At 46.1% G+C, this 20,011-nt stretch overlaps 1 long non-coding RNA gene across 1 annotated transcript; it reads left to right on the top strand.

Annotated features, from left to right (window-relative positions):
- Window positions 1-210: 210 nt before the first annotated feature.
- LOC140581607 (uncharacterized) lies at window positions 211-11,906 on the top strand. The gene is made up of 3 exons (XR_011984702.1): window positions 211-9,336; window positions 9,459-9,733; window positions 11,496-11,906. It is a non-coding gene; the product is annotated as an uncharacterized lncRNA (long non-coding RNA).
- The last annotated feature ends 8,105 nt before the right edge of the window (window positions 11,907-20,011 follow it).

Raw genomic sequence — 20,011 nt, 5'->3', positions numbered from 1 at the left:
CTTGCTGCCATCTCCTGGCCGAATGTAAGAATTGCAATTACAATTGGTTTTGCAATTGTAATTGGTTCCCCCGGACACAGCCGTAAATGCACCGCCACCTGGCAGAGGGCGTAACACCAGCACGTATCAGGTTCAGTCCCAGTGCCTCCATTCTGGCCCGAATCCGGGCTCTGTAACGTGGTTAATAAATTTCCACTTGCCACTGTGTTAGAATGAAAATGTAAATTTCTTATCATATTAATTGTGTGAATGTAGGCAAATAGTTTATCAACTTTGACGTAGAGACCTGTTAGAACAGGACATCTTCTGTAACTCTGTAAGATTGTGAAAAAGGAACAATCACCCTGGGAGTGGAAATAGACTCTGTCGATACATCGAGGGGGCCCACTCTGAGGAATGCAAGGTCCTGTGTTTTAACCCCTTCGCAAGAAGCACAAACAGCAGTATAGCTTTAGGATACTCCCCATTGTAACCACTCCCCTCCTGTATAAATAAAGAAGCCAAGGGACTGCCCTGTGTGACACTGAACTGAGGCGCAGATATTGTCTGTTGCATCTAAGTGAGTGGGCACCCTTGCGCAAGTAAAAGATTAGAAGTGTGCTGTCTCATTATTATTATTATTCCTGAGTCCTAGAAGTGCAAAGTGTGGAGTGAGAAGCCAGTACGCTTTCTCCACATAGGTATTGCAGGGGTCAAAGCTTCGGCGCTTTCCCCAACATATAAGTTGGTCCTTCGAGCCGGATCCGAGAGGAACCCGAAAGACGCCGACCAGTCCGCCGCTGAACAACACCGAAAGCTGTCGACAGTCTCGCTCTAGAGAGTGAGTGAAAGACCTGCGACGTGAATTCGCCTGCAGGCCGGTGGTTAGGACCGTTCCCGACGGCTGGGCCGACGTCTGACGGGCCTCCGGACAAGAACTAGAAGCACTTCGCGAAGGATCAGGTGAGAAGCACGACGCTGCAGCGTGAATGAGAACAGACGTGTATTAAGAGACTAGTAGAAGGTCTGCACGTCTGGCCTGGGTGCAACAACATACTGGTGACCAAGGGAGAAAGGACGGGTTTCATCCCTGAAAACTGATACCGCTGTCTCCATAGGAGACAGTAGAAGGCCGTGTCAGTGTCCTCCTGAGGTCTCATGCCAGGGACTTGCACCTAGGGGTTGTTGTTTTTTTGTAGAGAAAAATGGGACAGAGTCAGAGCAAAGTACAATTTACGGGAGATGAGAAATTTATGGAAAGATATAAGGAGGGAGCAGGAGTAGTGAGCAATCAGAAATGGCGTAAAAAGCATGGGTTCTCAGGGAACCTAAAAACAGAAGACGTCCTAAAATTACAGACAGAATTAAAGTTAGAAATGATGTCTGGGTGCTGTAATGGAAAGGATAAAATACAGAAAAAACGAGAATATACGCTGTCTGAAGCATGGTTAGAACAAAGCAGACTCCGGGACATAGTCCGGAAAAATAAACAAGAAAGCAAGAAAGAAAAGATACAGGCGGCACTCGTTAACCTAGATGAGGAAACGCAGCCCACAGCTCCCCCACACATACCGGCAGTGGGTATGCAGCTAGCACCTCAACCGCCCCCACCGTATCATAATGAACCAGAACCCCCGCAAGCCCTGGCCCAGGGTGCGGGAGGGGCAAAATCGAGACGGTATGAAACCAGAGCAGCAGATCCACAGTTGCAACCACGATTGAATCCTGCGAACCAAAAGACTAGATGGCACAGGGAGGATAATAGGGATGAGTCAGATGATGAAATAGACTTCCTTGCACTAATGGTAGAAGTGGCAAATTTAAGGATAGCCCTTATAGATGGAGCTGGACATCCACCAGCCACAATCTTAGTCTATCGCCCATGGACCGCAGAAGATAGAGCTGCGGCCCTAAAAGGCATTCCTCCCGTAGAGGATGGTGTACCTGAGTTCTGGACAGCAATGACAGAATTACAAATCAGTTTCCATTTAAATGGAAGAGAGCTGTTCCGCTGTTTCAGACAAGTCCTAAACCATAAGTGGGGCCGCGTGGCTGGTGATTTCACAGGCCACGGAGGAGATGATCAACCTCTACCCCACGATTCTCAGGCTTTGCAGCAAGCATTATATCAGCTGAGACAAAGGTTAGATGCTGTATTCACAAGACGAGCTGATTATGGGAAAATAGCACAGTGTAAACAGAAAGAAAGTGAAGAAGCAGAGGATTTCCTAGATAGGTTACGACCTCTGTTTAAAACAAATTCAGGAATCCCTCCTGGGGACGACGAAAATGGAGTATATCAGCAGCAGCTAAAGAGGGCATTCCTAAACGGCTTAAGGCCCGAACTGAAGCGCTACATAGATAAATACTGGGTCCACCAAAATACAGGAACTGTGCAGCAAGCCGTAGAATATGCACAACATGCTCAGAAAGCTCAGAAAACAAAACCTGACGCATCATTTTATAGTCAGGAAGACCAGATCGTAGCATATGCACAGGCCCAAGGAAGAGGTCGAGGTGGTTTCAGGGGAAGAAACAGAGGAAGAGGCAGGGGAGGTTTTGGGAGGGGCCAACCAGGAGTAATAGACTGCTGGAATTGTGGGAAGATAGGACACATGGCAAGGGATTGCAGACTAAAACAAAATAGGGACCCCACAATCAATCCCGATAGAAGGTCCACCTCTGGTGAGCCACCCCAATGACTCCCAGTCACGGGGGACTCTATTTCAAACACTGAAACAGAGGAATGTTCCCCCGTGACTCTGAGGCGCTGTAGAGTTAAAACAGTGCGAATAGAGGAAGAAGAGGAAGTAGACCTGCTAGAAGTGCAACAACTGTTAGTGTCAAAACAATGGTGTGAATTACCAAGCAGACAATTGTCTATAAACGGGGAAACTTATGAGTGTTTGTGTGACACTGGAGCCTGCAGGACGGTGCTGACAACAGCACCTCCTAAAACTACCTTCTCAATGGCTACAGTGAATATGAAAACAGCAGGAGGCCAAACAGATAGCCATAAACTTACCAACCCCCTGCTGATAACAGATGTCCAGACCAGAAAGGAATGCGAAGCACAAGTGCTCATAAGCCCAGCTTGCCCCGTAAATCTGATGGGGAGAGATATAATGCAAGCGCTAGGGATAAGCGTAGTTCCAACAGCAAATGGAATGAAGGCCATAATAGAGGAGGATGTTTATGTGTTACAAGGACATAACACCCCAACCTATTACTGGTCCCTAGACTTAGGAGACACGAACCAAACTAGAGAAATGTTGAGAAAAACAAGACAACAGCAGAAAGCACCACAAACGCAATATATGCTAAGTGATGCGCTGCACGTCACAATGAGGTACAAAACAGTACCAGGGCCAGACCCAGCATATGACGCCATGTTTCATGCACAAACTGATAATTGCATTACGGTCCCATATCTGTATGTGGACACAGTAAATGGGCTAGCAGCAGCATCCGTCACCCTAACTAATAGGCAATGGAAATTGTTTCTAGAAGACAGCACACATTTCTCTATCTAAGGGAAACACGCACAAATGGGAAGATTTGGGACAGTTTGTGAGCTGCGCATCACACCCAAAACTTAAATATACGACGCAGCCAGGGACAGAGTGGAGTTATAACAAAACCCAAAATATATGGAGATTTCCTTTGGGATGGCGAGTGCCGGTGACCACTGTCACACACATGGACGACTCAGCCTGATTGATAGCTACGGTTGAAAGCCCAGAGCTGTCAGTAATACCTGAAGGGCTGTGGTCTTCCTCCCCCACTGATGTAGGGCTAGTAAAAGACTTCCCACCATATAAGGTAAAAATACGAACACAACAAGAACCGATAGTGAGACAATATCCATTAAAACCCGAAGCCGAAGCCGGAATAGCACCGGTGATACAGGACATGTTGAGGTCAGGAATCTTGAGAGAGGCACCTGAGGCTACTTGCAACACCCCCATATTCCCAGTGCAGAAAGGTCAAACGGGGAGGTGGAGGATGGTGCAAGATTTAAGGCCAATAAATAACATAGTTCAGCATGCGGCACCAGATGTGCCCAATCCACATTTACTGCTTAACTCCCTCACAGGAGATAAGAAGTGGTTCTCAGTGATAGATTTGAGCAATGCCTTTTTCTCAGTGCCGCTACATGAAGACTCGCAACATTTATTCGGGTTCACCTACAAAGGGAAAAAATATATTTACACTAGATTACCACAAGGCTTTTCTGAAAGCCCACATGTGTATACAATGGCCCTCCGCTTCTCTATGCAAACGTGCCCAGTGCTGGAACACAGCCAAGTATTGTTGTATGTGGACGATATCCTAGTCGCAGCCGATACTGAGGAACATTGTCGGCAGACGACCTTGGCTGTACTCCAGCATTTGTACAAAACGGGACACAAGGCTTCGAAGGAGAAGCTACAATATTGCCAGGAAAAGGTAATCTATCTAGGCCATTATCTCACTGGAGAAGGGAAGGCACTTTTAGAGACTCGTAAACAAGCCATCAAGGATGCACCTAAACCAAGAACAAAGCAGCAAATGATGTCCTTCCTCGGACTGTGTAATTACTGCAGAGAATGGTTGCCAGATTACGCTGCCCTGACACGACCTCTGCAGGAGTTAATATACGGGAAGGAGATGACACTAAAAGATCAGATAAGCTGGACCCCCGAGGGGGATGGGGCATTCCTGAAGCTAAAAAGCATGTTGCAAACAGATGTGGTTTTAGCTTTACCTAATTATGAGCTACCTTTCACCTTATGTGTCGATGCTCAAGAGGGGTATATGAAGGCTGTACTCACACAACCTTTTGGAGCAAAGCACCGACCACTGGCGTTCTATTCTAAAAAATTAGACGCAGTAGCAGCTGGATTCCCAGGCTGTCTGCAGGCATGTGCAGCGGCCGCTGAAGCAGTGAAAATATCTGCAGAACTGGTGCTATGTCACCCTTTGACCCTGAAAGTGCCACATGCCGTGTCACTGATATTGCTCCAGACGCCACTACCCTTCTTGACTCACACAAGACATTTAACCTTAGTTTCACTACTGCTCTCACAACCTAATGTAACCTTAGAGAGATGCGGACCGCTAAATCCTAGCACCCTTCTACCTTCTGAAATAGAAGGGGAAGCACACTCATGCGGAACTAAAATAGAAGAGCAAACAAAACCACGAGCTGACATCTCACAGACGCCCATAGCGGAAACTACGATTTTATTTGTAGATGGATCCGCCTCTAAAGATCAGTATGGGAAGAACAGAGTAGGATATGCAGTGGTGACTAGACAAGAGGTGATAGAAGCAAAAGCACTGCCACCTACCTGTTCAGCACAAGCGGCAGAATTGTACGCTGTTATCAGAGCTTGTGAAATATATGAAGGAAAAGAGATTACAATATATACAGACAGTCAGTATGTATTCGCAGCAGTACATCACCACGCAGCAGTCTGGAAAACGAGAGGATTTAAGACGTCCCAAGGGACCACATTAACTCATTCGGCATTACTACTAAGACTGTTAGAAGTCGTGCAGAAACCAAAACTACTAGCACTCTGCAAATGCAAAGCGCATCAGACCAATGAAACTGAGGAAGCGAAAGGGAATGCTTTCGCTGATCAAACGGCTAAGAAAGCAGCCCAAAGCGCACCGCTCGAAGAGAGCGATGGGCTCTTCCTCATAGAAACTAATGTACTACGAGACGCGCAGCAGAATGCCCCAAAGGCAGAAAAACAGAGATGGACTAGCAGGGGAGCACAGGAAAAAGATAATGTGTATGAAGTAGACGGAAAGCCAGTCCTTCCGCGAAGTCTGTATAAAACGGCAGCTTTAGTGAGCCATGGGAAAACCCATGTCTCAACAGGAGGGATGGTACATATAATACAACAACACTTTTACACAATAAATTTTTCTGATTTTGCAAAAAACTATTGCAGAGCGTGCATGATTTGCTGTAAACATAATGCACAAGGGAACATGAGACCCAAGCGAGGCCAGTTCCCCACTCCGAAACATCCATTCCAAGCTGTACATATGGATTTTATAGAATTAACGTGGTCACAAGGAGTAAAATACTGTCTCGTAGTGATAGACACGTTTTCAAAGTGGGTAGAAATATACCCCGTGAAACATTGTGATGCCGTTACAGTTGCCAAATGCCTGGTAGGGCAGTATTTCCCAACGTACGGCATCCCTGAATTAATACGATCAGATAATGGGTCACACTTTGTGAATAAGGTACTGGACCTATGCTCACAAGCGTTAGGATTCACATTGAAGAATCACTGCGCATACCACCCGCAGAGCGCAGGGCTAGTGGAGCGAACGAACGGAACGATAAAAAACAGACTAAGGAAAACAATGGAGGAAACAGGCAGGACATGGCCCGATTGCCTATCCGTAGTGAAATTATGGATGCGTGTTACGCCTACTGCCGAAGGGTTGACCCCGTTTGAAATAGTATACGGGAGACCCTTCCCGTTGCTAGGGGAAACCACTGATGTAGGGAAGGTGGAGCAAGAAAACACGCTCGCAGACTGGATGAGCCAGCTGATAGCTAAACAGAACGCTCAACACCCTAATAACCTGCCAGAAGCATCTGTGTCTGTGTTACAGGATTCTGTGAAACCTGGAGATTGGGTGCTGGTCAAAACCCTGCAGCGGAAAAATTGGACTACGCCCCGGTGGGACGGACCATACCAAGTACTCCTCACAACGCCTACTGCATTAAAGATCGCAGAGAGACCCTCCTGGATCCACAAAAGTCACTGTAAGCTCATAAAGCCCTTGCCAGACGCCTCACCCGCGGAGTAGCAGTGGAAGTCCGCTACAAAGGCACGAAGTACAATAGGTTTTCGTTGTCTCAACCCGGTGAAGAAATCAGCTGAACTGCACTCCTTTAGGATGGCTCTGACAGGGTGCCCATGGTGGGCTAAGGGACTGTTTGGAGGGCTCTTTTTCCTAATGGTGATACTAATACTGCAGTTTGTCGATGACGGAGAAGTCAAGGAGGTAAAGAGATGGAACCCGGATGGAGTCCACCTCACTCGAATGAAAGGGGATGACGAGCATCCATTTCTACGGAATTACTGGTACCGATATGTGTATGATGCTGTTAAGGAGAGAAATCTGTCTAACTGTTATGTTTGTTCTGTTATGCCACACCATAGTGAGGGCCCGACCCTACACGGCACGAGAATGAATGAGTCACAATCCAGGTGTGCGGCAGCAATCGGGGGGAGCGGGTGGCGGTCAGATATCTCTTTTGCCTTCTCCCTTCCGGCCGGTCGAGCCGAGGTTAATGGAGCCAATGTTACCATAGTAAAGCAAGACAGGACGAGCCTAGGGCTTGACGAGCCAGGGTATGTTAATGGGTCATGCATACACAGATTCTGGCCTGACATCATGAAAAGGATGCAGAGTGGGCCTTTTAGTGTATATATGGCAGGGGGCCCTGGAAAACAACATTCCATCTGTTTCAAACAGGAAAACGGTAGCCAATGGCTAGGCGACACGACAAATTGTAAAAAAAAACGTATGTGTCTGCACCAGCAGGATCCCCCTGCCTAGCATGGGGCCCCACCAATGGCACCTGGTGGGTGGATGGAATAGCCTGGTTATGTGGAAGTCATGCTTATTTTGTGCTGCCCCCTGGGTGGTGCGGTGTCTGCGCACCCATATTTGTTACAGATCACACCTACATTGTAAAGACCGAGCAGCAGGCTAAAAGATATAAGCGTAACACCAATAACAATGTAAAACCACACGATAGTATCTGGGGCACTGACGTACCAAGCGATCAGAAATTGTGGTCGACTGGGCAGAAAGTTCTTCTCTCCCTGTTCCCAAGTTTAGGGGTAGGTAAACTCCTACTCCGCGTAGAGACCCTCACCTACCGCCTGGGATTATTCATGAATGCCTCTATAACAATAGATCAGCAACAGAATGCAGAACTGGATGCAACCCGACAAATGGTAATTCAGAATAGGATGGCGCTAGATCTCCTGACAGCTGCACAAGGAGGAGTGTGCGTCCTCCTAAACCAAACTTGTTGTACATATATCCCTGATAATGTGCATTCTTCCAACATGACTACTGCTTTACAGAAGCTAAAAGACCTCCAGGTGGTGATGGCCGGAGAGGTCCGAGACCAAGGGTTCTCCTGGATGTCTTGGCTCACTTCCGGGGCCTGGTGGTCGATTTTGATGAAGATATGTGTACCGTTGCTGCTATTTTTCATTTTATTTTTCTGTTGTTTCATCACTGTAATACCATGTCTCAGGATGTTGATTAATTCTGCACTCAACTCGGCATTTCGAGTGCGAGAGCATATGTTATTGTCCCTCACTCAGAACATGGAAGAAGAAGAAAAGGATGACGATTGGGAGGAAGCGTAACTCACTATGACGGACAGTCCGAAACCCTCAAAGGCGTGGACTGCTCCCGAAGCTCGAGTTGCTCCTTTTGCAGAAGTCACTGTCTCTTAATTAACATGATAAACAGGAGGGACTGTTAGAATGAAAATGTAAATTTCTTATCATATTAATTGTGTGAATGTAGGCAAATAGTTTATCAACTTTGACGTAGAGACCTGTTAGAACAGGACATCTTCTGTAACTCTGTAAGATTGTGAAAAAGGAACAATCACCCTGGGAGTGGAAATAGACTCTGTCGATACATCGAGGGGGCCCACTCTGAGGAATGCAAGGTCCTGTGTTTTAACCCCTTCGCAAGAAGCACAAACAGCAGTATAGCTTTAGGATACTCCCCATTGTAACCACTCCCCTCCTGTATAAATAAAGAAGCCAAGGGACTGCCCTGTGTGACACTGAACTGAGGCGCAGATATTGTCTGTTGCATCTAAGTGAGTGGGCACCCTTGCGCAAGTAAAAGATTAGAAGTGTGCTGTCTCATTATTATTATTATTATTCCTGAGTCCTAGAAGTGCAAAGTGTGGAGTGAGAAGCCAGTACGCTTTCTCCACATAGGTATTGCAGGGGTCAAAGCTTCGGCGCTTTCCCCAACACACTGTGTCAGCTATGGGTGTGTGTGCGTTTTGGTTTTGTGTTCTGTAACTTTAAAATTGATTTGGCGGTTGCCTTTAAGAGATTGACGCACGTGACGCTTTCCACAGTTTGGAAATGCCCGCGTGAGCTGTAGGTCGTGCTTATAATTGTCTCTCTCTTTTTAGAAAATTATTTACTTTTACCGACAATTTTGTTATTAAAGTATATGTACCTGGATGAGTTTATGTATGAACAAAGTTTTGTGAGGTGCGATAAAGCGAGTGTTTTTGTATTTCCAGAACCAAACAGTGCTGTGTTTTTGAAGTATTCATCTTTTTCACAGGTACATATTTATATTGTAATTGATTTACAATTGTTATTGCTTTACGTTTTTCTCAGTTTGGAAATGCCCGCGTAAGCGAACCAAACGGTGCTGTGTTTTTGAAGTATTCATCTTTTCCACAGAATAAAACCAGCCCGATTGGGAGCATTGAGTTGCGGTGCAGTGAATTTACACAACGCAACATCAAACCGGTTACAGCTCGACAGGCTACCCAGAACACCTGCAAGACCCGGATTGGGGTGGAGATGGGGGTTGCGTGACATTCTCGTGCCGCTCGTAAAGCGGGCTGGGCCGGAGTGCTTCAACTACACGAAGCTCAACACTTTGTTTTGTGAGGAGTCAGCGCTAATCAGCACCAGCAGCTACCGCCGCTGCGAAGCCTGGACGCCTCTCAAAGGTAACAGCCGCGGCATTAAAAATTGATCACAGGGGGGCTGTTTGTCGCGCCGCGAGCTGGGGGCCGCGCTTCTGCATACCGTGGGGGGGCACGCGCGCCCGTCGGTCAGTCCCGCCCGCGGCCGCCGCGGCGCGCCGGAGCTGCTGAGCGGGCAGCCCCCTTCATGTGTCTGATTTCACGGTAAACGCTCCGGCTGCCGCTCGCATCCTCCCGAATCTCGGAGCTGTAGCGCTAAACACGCCGAAGAGGGCTGCTTCTCTACATCCTCATTAAAACGGCCCCCAAGGACTAGGTATGTCACTATCACCAGTTCTGCGCCACAGGGGCTTTGGCAGGCAGCCTTGTTTTCAATTTGGTCGCCATTCCCCAGAGCACCAGGGTATCCCAATAGTTTTTGCCTTTTTCGTTCTGATAACGTAAAACACACCTTCATCCGGGGATTTCCATTCAAAACACGGTAATCTGACTTTCCTCCCGATCTTACCGAAAATTTCACTCGTTAAAACCTTCGTTGGGACAATAAAGGTAAGCAGAATTATTCTTCTAACTATGATAATTATATTTCTTAGTTAGTTTATTGTATTTAGGCGTATTTTGAGCAAAATGTATCGATCAGCAGTTCACTTTTTTGGATCCGCCGCGAGAGCCGGCCATGTTTTGTGGTGAACAGTGCAGCAAGAGCCGAAAATAGCATGATTTTCAGCATGGAATTTACAGCTTTAAAATGATGTGAAGGCTTTTAAATGAGGTTATATGTGTTTATGAATATATATTCTTGTAATAAAATGGAGTAGATACCCATCGCTTGCTTTTGTAACACAGATTGATAATTTTGAATGGCTTGGAAAGGCTAGAAATAGTTGCATATTGTCTTTTCAGTTACCTTTAACATGAAGAGAACGTAATCCTCCACAACCAGCACGGGCTGGCATAGCAAGGCAGCATCTCAAAGACTTCTTTTCTTCAACTCCCGGAGATCCGACAGTTCTTTACGGGCACATACTGCATATTTACCTGTACCTTTTGATACTTTACTATGGACAATGCTTTTCAAATCTATTATTATTGAATGGATTATAATGATAACACAAAGTACTTTTTAATTTGATGCTGCGGACTCTTTGAAAAGACATTCTTTGTATTATTCACTACATACATTCTCCGGTGAGTATTAATTGACAGACGAATAAATTAAATAATTATTTGTTTTATTTTCAGTGTATCTGAGACTGTTAGGCAAGGAATAAGCTTTCTAATGATACCTAGTTTATTAAAATCTGATAAGTTATGCTCATTTTTCTGAACACCATAAACGGGTCACAAAGTCAAGTATGGTTCTCCATTGTTTTACCTGTTACTAAGTGGACGTTAATAAGCCTTAATTGGCGTTACAAAATATCCTATAACTTTCTTGCCATTCATCACAGAAAAGTTCTTGGTATCATTGGAAAGGTCTTTCTTCTGGTGCTATTTTTGTAAAAATCCAACAACTTTGAAATTTTTTGTGACATACCTACAAGGACAGATTAACGCGCAGCTCTTACTCCGCCGGCAGGCCTGCTACACCTGCCACTTTGCTCCCCCTTTTTCACTCGAGTTATGATTTAATTTACGTCAAGTTGTGCTGCGTTTATCAGGACGCGATGTGCTTCGTATGGACCCGAGCGCCGAGGTGCTTCCCAGCCGGGCCGGGCTCTCTGTGGGTGCTGCTGTCAGCGCTCCGTTTGCGTTTATAACTTAACCCTTTGTCTCATCACTACAGAGACACGAACAGTGATGTTCGGATGGAAGGAGAAGTCTCCCAAACAGCCGGAAAATGACCCCTGCTGACACCGTTACATAGCTGTGGCAGCTTCGGCCCTTTGGGGAAAATAAACTGAAACACCTTCCGAAGCTTGCAGAGGCTTAAGTGATTAATTATCCTTTTGGATTATGCTGAGGACACAATGAAGCACTAGGGATTTACAGCCTGTCTGTGGTTAAGATGTGCATAGCATTGCTGTACTTTTATTTTGCCACTATGATTTTGTTTAAGATTTTAAGAACAATTTAATTGATTATTTAAATAATTATTTACAATTTAAGTTATAATATATTGAATATTGTCACAAAGCACACTCTATTAAGTCTGTAGTGTCAGACCTGTTTCAGGAAAATAAAGATGTATCCCAAAGCCCTTTCTACAGCCCCCCATGAATCGTTGCAAGTGGTTCTGCACACTGAGAATGGCAGATTGGACCCTCATTATTCATGCCAGAAGCTGTGGGCTGCTCCAGTCATGGCCCCAGCTGGGGGGTCATGTGACATTGTCACCCTCGTCCAGCTTAGCTGCTCTTCTAACAGAATAGAATACCCTGCATTTTCGGGGCTTTACTGTTTCTCTTAGCAGAGCCCATCTGCTGGCCTGCTTGCTGAACCCGCTTGTCCCACGCAGGGCTGCAGGGAGCTTATAGAGCCGCGGTTCTTAATCTTATTCGGGGGGGGGGGGGGGACTGTTGTATCCGTTTAGCAAAATTTGGTGGGATGTTTTTTTTTTTACCACCTAAGAAATGACTGCGACTGTAGTGGCAGGGTTAGTATGAGTAAATGGTAAAATTAATATGCATATACTTATGCAACTAAACCAATAAATTTTGCGAAGTAATAGTACGAATCTCCGCGAATACCATCAACATAACCAACACTGCTGTGTTTGTTTAGCTGTTTAAGTTCTTAAAGGTTACAGTCCTGCGGTTTGTGGAGATAAATGTCATTTTATCAACAAAATCAGTTTCAGGAGCAACTTTACAGGCAGAAGTTTGGGGGGGGAAATGCTGGGCTGGGCACTTTAAAAGAAAAAAAAAAGTGTTACATAGCTAAGAAAAAAAAGTTAAACTTAATCAATACAAGGTTTACGCTTAGCAACAGATGAAATCAACTGCAGCAGATACCAAGGTAATACACTTAACAGGGAAGAGTGGCAACTACAGGATTTCCACAACTAAAGGTAATTTTATTTGCCTCCTCTCTGCGTCTCCCTGCCTTGCATGGCTGTCTCATGGAGTGCATGATGAGGGGTGGGGGGTGTGGACTGTCGGGCTGTCCTCCCCTGTGCTGAGGTGCCCCAGAGCAGGGGGGGGGGGTGCGTGTAGCCGGCCTGCCTCACTCTCTCCACATCCCTCGAGAGTCATTTTAATTTGGCAGAAATGCTGACAGTGTGGAAGGCATTTTGACTCGTGGCGTTGCTTCCTGCACTAATGCATGTCATCAGAAGCATGTAGAGTGAGTGCTTCATCGTGATGGGGGACAGTGAGAGTCAGGCGCATGGACGAGGGATGGTGAGAGTCCAGCACAGAGATGAGGGGACGGTGAGAATCAGGCACAGAGATGTGGGGGGGGGACGGTGAGAATCAGGCACAGAGATGGGGGGGACGGTGAGAATCAGGGAGGGGGAGGGGGGGGGGGGGGCGGTGAGAGTCAGGCACATGGATGAGGGGTCCTGGAGTCAAATATCGCTTGATTATTATACATGATGCACTGAAGACTATGAAACAATCAAATATGAATAGTAACATTTAGATTGACATTTGACGTTGTATTATTATTATGAGTTTGTATCCATGTCCCACATGGACAGGTGGACTCTCACTGCCAATCTCACTGTCCCCCTGTTCATGTCCCTGACTCTCACCGTCTCCACATTGTGTTTGTCTTTGTTTACTGCTCATCTTCTGCTCAGTTAATTCAAAAGATATTTATCTGCGGATTCTACCTTGATCCAATTTATGCAGGTGGACGAGCATCATGCATTATGAAATGATCCAGCAACATTTCTGTAGTTCGGTTTGCTGACTGCGTGAAATGTCCTGTAAATATTCCCTGTGTCTCCCAAATCCTCCACGGTCTGCTTTCTACTTGGTTTGTATTTCTCCTTTGCTGGTTATTTTTGTCCTGCATGGGGTCAGATGAACAGTGCATGTATCCCTTCAATAAACAGCACTTGAGTCTACATGGGGAAAACATCAGGGACCCTGGCAGAGGAATGTCGGATTTTAGTATAAATAGCCTTTATTGAATTTGATGTGTAATTTTGCATTTTAAAACACCATGTCTCTCCCACTCAATCACAAGCTGTTTCCCTGAAGGAGCGCAGCCCTGAGACCAGACCAAGTAATGGCTAAACACATTTCTCACAAATATATATTTTGTGTAATACATTAACTATTTATATGATAATTTGACAAACTTGGCTTTAAATATTGTAGTAAATTCCTGTGATCATACACCTGCATCCTGCCTACATCATCACAGTCCACTTATCTCATCGTCACCTTGGAGCATGTTCTTGCAGGTGAGTACACTGGCAACCGAGGCCTTGCTCTGGGCCAGTCTGATATGAGCGATCCACCACCCTGGAAGGGCCCTATGGCTGCGGGCGTAGGTGTGCATGTGTGTGTGTGTGTGTGTGTGTGTGTGTGTGTGTGGTGGTGGGGGGGGGGGGGGAGCATAATTTACTCCTTAAGGCAAAACAGCTTCAAAGTGCGCGATTCCCTGGAGTGCAATGGCAAATGCTCGGAAGCTGGTGACGGCGACACAGAGCACCGAGCAGAAGCCGGAGTCCAGGATAACAAGGCCACCCCACCCCCCCACACTGCGCCTCATCCGACCCCAAAGTCTCCACCAGAGCTTGGGGAGGGGGAGGGACTGTGTGCCCCAGGTCAACCTGCCCCCCGATCCACGAGGCACTACCTCTACGTGTTTGGCAGCTGCGCCTCCTGTCGGTGATGATGTCCCCTTGACCTTGATGGTTCTTCGGGCACAGTTTCATTTTAATAGTTAATGAAATACAATATGCATTATTTTAACAGTATGAAGTGCTGTGATTTAAAATATATACATATTAAGTCAGGTAGTAACTTGATAAGTAATGTATAATGGACTCTGTAATAATGCAAAATAAAATGTGACATGCGACGCCTGCAAGGAGAGACCGCAACACCCGAGGCATCATCTGCAGCAAAACTGCAGCAGTTAGCTGCAGCAGTCAGACTTGCAGTGGCTTGGCAGTTGCCATGTTTTTCCTCAATGGATTTTAATGTTAACACAACCTTTTGACCTCCAGAATAAAGATGCGCCCCCGTTGTGTTAACCCTAACACTCTGCTGTGAATTCCTGTCATTTGGTATCACTTCGCCTTCCAGTCAGGCTCATTTAATGTAATGTCTCCATGTCGTTTGTGTTCTGCGACCTTATTAAAGGCATATCGAGTTCTTCTCAGCTTCTGTAAATGATAGGGAGAATCGATAAAACACTGATTTGCTGTGACAGTGTTTCTCAGTAAACATACAGGACAGTCACTTTCTGTGAGTGTGTTCATGAAATCGGATCTGGTTCGGGGAGTGGGATTTTCACCCAATATACAGAGACGTGTCACACCAGTGTGACAATCTGCCTCTTTCAGTTACTCTCTGAATATGTCATTGCTGTGACTCTATCACTCCGCTCACTGTTTAACTTGGTGTAGAGAAGAGGCTATTTCTCTATTCTGGGGGAACTAGGATGCCTTGCAGAGGTCTGCACATGTCCGTGTCGTACCCACCTGCCCGTCTGACCTGCACCCAGCCTGCTTGACGCAGGTCCATGGCTCTCGCACACACACCGAGAAGGATAAGTGCTGAAGTGATGTTGAGAGAGAGCTGGTGGTATGTCCTCCAGCCCATGACCAGGCATGTGGGACACTTTTATTGCGCTTGAATAATGTGCCCTGCTAATCTGCACCTCTGATTTACATGACTCACCTACACGAGCGAGGTGTGGACCTGGCAGAGTCCGAGATCTTCACCTGGACCGGATTCCATAATCAATAAACCCCAAGTGGTGTCAGCATCGATACGCTACATTCACAGGGCAGCCTTCGGGAGGCGTGATTCTCTAGCCGGACTGTGTTTTGTGAGAAGGGAATCTTTACCGAACCTCACTGACAGTGAAACATGCGAGAACAACTGTTATGGTTATAACTCTGCAAAGGGGCCGTTAGTGTACTGATGTTGTTTTTGCCTGATCTGGGGAATTGCATCATCATTTGTGCTGGAGGTTTAGAAGAGCGTAATTGTACAGGGTCAGTCTGGATTTAGGTAGGTTCTCTAAGTTTTATACACACAGCCAGACTGACAGCAAGCTGCCAACAGACCAGTGCCAAAAATGGAATGAATTCTGAAATCAGTAAGATTTCACATGCGATTTAAGAGTCATTTTGTTAGCAGGATTGTCAGTTTGACAAAAGAGAACCTCAGCTCCAACTTTCCCTGCTACATATAGACCACTAACTTTTTCAAAGGTGATTTTATGGTTATTGTTCAGATCAACATAACTCTTTTGTAATTTGTCTTTTTAGAGAGAGTCAAGACGTTTCCAGCTGATGCAGGACGAAGAAATCCGGGTCGATTCCCAGCTTGAGAGCAACACAAACTACATTTAGGGAACTCCATGCATCTATAATGCTCTACAGGTACAAATTGTGAATACAGACTGGCATACTTTAGATGGGCAATGTACACTTCTTTAATGAATGTAATTATGCTTCATTTTTGCACATAGTACAGATATATTTCTTCCCCCCCCCCCCCATGTATCCCAACTTGTTGACTCTTAAGACGCACAAGTATGCAGCTGAGAGACTGGGGTCTAAGCGCAGGGTCAGCCATTTATCTGCTGTCCCTGGAGCATTTCAGGGGCCCAAGGGCATTTCAGGGGGCCAAGCGCCTCACCCAAGGGCATTTCAGGGGGCCAAGCGCCTCTCCCAAGGGCATTTCAGGGGACCAAGCGCCTCGCCCGAGGGCATTTCAGGGGGCCAAGCGCCTCGCCCAAGGGCATTTCAGGGGCTGCCCCCTAGCAAGCGTAGTGTGGACATTTTTATATCGCGGATTTTCACCTATGGCTGATGGGTCTGGATCCCCCGCCTACGTTCCAGATCCATCAGCGGTAGGTGAATATCGGCGATATAGAAAGACCATATTCATAACCTTTTTTGTAGTTTAAGCCTTAAAATACCACTCCCACATGCTTTAAACACATGTGAACTTATTAAAACGCACTCTGTAAACACATATGATATGTGTATGTTGGACTAAGGATATGAGTGACATAAAATATGAGAATTTCTGGTATCATTCAAATGTTTCTAGTAATGCGTCATGCTGGTCTTAAATTTTTCTCATAATGGTCTTAAAAGGTCTTAAAAAGGTCTTAAATTTTACTTACTGAAACCCGCAAGAACCCTGTCTTAAGGGGCCTGGTTAGAAGCCTCCTGGCTCACTCTTGTGTGTATAATAAAATTTCGAGGACAGGATAAAAGGGTCACGTCACTGAAAGGATTACAAAACAAATCAGACAGAAAGAGGATGAAATGAAGTTCAGCTCCCCTGCATGGTGTGAGGTCACCGCTCTGCACACAGTGTGGACTGTGAAGGCACATCCTGCTCGACAGTTATTCCTTATCTGCAGCTTAAAAAGGTTCTGAGGTTGATTAACCTGCCTCTTTGCTGTTTATCAGGAAATGTACGTGATAACTGTAGGCAGCGTTTAACATCTGATTTCCTACGGTGTTTGCGGCTAACTGATCTTGCGGCTTTTTAATTAAGCGGGACTGCGCACCTTGCTGGGGTCATTGCCCGTCTGCCGGGCTCTGACGAGGGGTTTGGGATGAGGTCACGCACACGTTCCGCCATTCGCTCTCTCTGTTTTCCATTTTTACATCTAACCATTTCCCAGCCGCACTGCCTGTGTCTGTTCACAAGAAGAATGAACTCCATGGATTATCCTCCATGTATTTTAGATGTTTCCTACATACGTCAAAGTAGTAAAATCTCTGTTCATTGTGGTTGCACCTTGGAGGTAGTGTGATCCTGAGATGCTTGGCTGGATCAATATGGTTGAGTACAATCACTCTCCTTCACTCCTTTTGGAATAATACTTAGTTCTTTTATGATTCTGTCGTCACCCAGTAACAAGGTGTCTTGTTTAGTTTAGTGACCACCTAGCAGCTGCGTGCTTTATACAGACGGCAGCTACCTTGAGAAGGGGGGTGTGTATCAGGGCGAGAACAGATATTTTAGGTCCTGTGTTCAACACCGTTTGTTAAAGGGTAGATAATGAGCAAACGTGGTAAAGGGGATAAGGGAAAACCATCCCCAAGGCAGATAATGGAACGGGTGACTGGCCTGAGACTAAAGAAGGCTTGTAACACACAGTCTGACTGGGGGTAGATGACCAAAGGAGGGCACTCTAAACATACTGCAGCTAGAATGTTGTGAAACAATGCTGGAAAGCAGGGGAAATGGTTATTGTGGTAAGGGAATGTGCAGGCTAGAATATTACTATCAGTAATACTCTGAAGAGAGATAGGAAAGCTAGAGTGGGGCAGCGGAGAGGTAAAGTTAGCAGGGAGGAAAGGGGGCCGATCCGACTGCTGCTGTTTCTCTGCCTGAAGCTGGTGCTGAGGAGAGGAAAAAGCCTAATTCAGATCTCCTGTGTCCGGTCCTGCCTGAAGTGTCCCCTTCTCCACCACCGTCACCTGCACCTCATCCTCCTGCCTATGTTTCTCTTCCTTTGGGGAGAGCTGAGCCTCCTGCCCCTGATGCTGAAGAAGGGGGGGGCAGTGGGACTGATGCCACAGCCTTATGTGAAACAGGAAGACTTTCTCCACGCCGAGGATGAAGGTGGAAATGGGGGAAGACGATTTCGTTGTGACATCAGAGGCTTTGGGACTGTCGAAGAAAGATAACTTTGCCACTTGGTGGCTAATGGATGACACAATCCTGAGAGACTGTATCCCTGAAGGACAAGAACAGCCTGACAGATTGCATTGCACTGCTCAGTTTTCTGGACAAGGAGAACTGAGACAGACTGTTGTGCTTGATTTCCTCTATGTGGCAGAAGACAGGTCTGCTGCATCTGTCCATTTGTCAGCTGGCCAGGAACAGTGGTGTGTGGGAGGTTCGGTCCCCCATGTATCATATGGGAGAAAAGGGGTCATTAGAATGGAAGGATTTAGGACCCTGGGTCGCAGAGTCTGAGAAAGTGAGTGAGTGGTGTAGGTACAGAGAAAGAGGGATGTAGAAGGAGATAAAGAGAAAGTTGTTGATCCTCTGCCAGACTGGTTAGGGGAGGTACCAGATTGCTTGTGGGCAAAAGGGAAAAATGATTTTGGCCGAGTGGTGTCAGCTGAGCCGTTGGTGGTCCACCTCAAGTCTGACTCTCGGCCTCACAAGGCCCAGTATCCCTTATCTAGAGAAGCAGAGGAGGGAGTGAGAGAAGTACATGCAGATCTGATGAAAAGGGGGGCTATTAAGGAAATAGCCTATTCTCCACTTAATTATCCTATCTTACCTGTGAAAAAGGAGGTTTGTACAGGATTTGAAGGGTGTAAATGCAGCCATACACCCCAGAGCTCCTATTGTACCTAAACCAATTACGATTCTGGCTTCCATACCAGCGGAGGCTAAATGGTTCTCTGTCATTGACTTGGCTAATGCTTTCTTTTCTTTCCCAGTAGATCCAGATTCCCAGTACTGGTTCGCCTTCACCTTTCAGGGGAAGAGGTGGACTTGGACAGTGATGCCCCAGGGCTACGCAGAGTCACCTAGCATGAAAACCTTGAGTGTGGGTTGTGGACTGATGGTCATCAAGTGTTGACAATTTTCATTGTCATGACTCCGAGTATCTGCGAGACAGTTACACCTGATGCTTGTTAAGGCTGCAGCTGATTTGTTCCCTTTTAAAATGGCCAGGCTTTGGGGAAAATGGGGTTCGTGCTCAGGCGCCTGTTGCACATTGTCATTTGTTTTGTTTTTGTTATGGTTTTGTTTTGTATTTGATTTTCGTTTTCTGTATTTATTCTACACTACATGAACATGGCATGCCTGCACTACTGACTACTGACAACCATGTGTTATATATGTTGTGTAGCATTCTTTTTCTTTTATTCTTATTAAATTCTTTAATTATCTGGTAAGCTTGGGTCCCATGTCTTCTCTTGGATTTTCTTTTTCCTTTTCGTTACGGTTTTGAGCCAGATCGTAACACCTAGCATGTATGGACAGGAGCTGGCAAAAACATTTGGAGGGGTTCACTGTGCCTGGGGGTAGCACACTAGTACAGTATGTGGATGATTTGTTGCTTTGCTCTCACACTCGTGAGTCCTGTAAACAGGACACCATAGCTATGTTAGACTTCCTGGCAAAAAATGTGCACAAAGCCTACAAAGAAAAGCTGCAGCTCGTATCACAAAGGGTTAAATAC

This window comes from Paramormyrops kingsleyae, chromosome 22 (assembly GCF_048594095.1).
Source record: "Paramormyrops kingsleyae isolate MSU_618 chromosome 22, PKINGS_0.4, whole genome shotgun sequence".
NCBI lineage: Eukaryota > Metazoa > Chordata > Actinopteri > Osteoglossiformes > Mormyridae > Paramormyrops > Paramormyrops kingsleyae.
This window is presented reverse-complemented; position numbering and strand designations above follow the sequence as displayed.